Raw genomic sequence first — 560 nt, forward strand, 5'->3', positions numbered from 1 at the left:
GGTGAGTGAAAGATCATAAACTTTTCACGGTTTTTCATTTGTTATTGTTTTTGTTGTTTTGTTGTTGTTGTTTTTGTTGGGGGGGGTGGGTTTTTTGGTTTAGTTGAAGATTATCGTTGTCATAAGAATATTTTTTTCCCAATTTGACTTTGCTCTATAAGAGGAGGAATATAGATGAAGAGGTGTAATTTTTATTTCGTGACAGCAACAACATAATTATAAACCTGTTATTTTTGTGTGTGGAGTTGTATTGTTTTGTTATGTCTTGTTTTTCTTAGGAAATAAAAAGAGTATTTCAAAGATCCAACATTTTTACTTCATTCAATATTTTGTGAATTTTTGTCACTTTGTCTTTTGTTGTTTTTTTTGCGTGCTGTGGCGGAGTGGTTAGTGCGCTCGTCTCCGAAGCAGAAAGTCCGTGTTCGAGCCTTAGTTCGGACAAGGATTTGTTTCGCCACCTCCTGCCGTCCCAGTAGTAATGACTTCGAGTTGGGGAAGTAAAGGCGGCGTGGAAAGGAACTACTACTATTTGCCGAAGGCCTTGGAAGGTCTCACTAACA

This window comes from Aplysia californica, unplaced genomic scaffold, assembly GCF_000002075.1.
Source record: "Aplysia californica isolate F4 #8 unplaced genomic scaffold, AplCal3.0 scaffold01541, whole genome shotgun sequence".
Classification (NCBI taxonomy): domain Eukaryota; kingdom Metazoa; phylum Mollusca; class Gastropoda; order Aplysiida; family Aplysiidae; genus Aplysia; species Aplysia californica.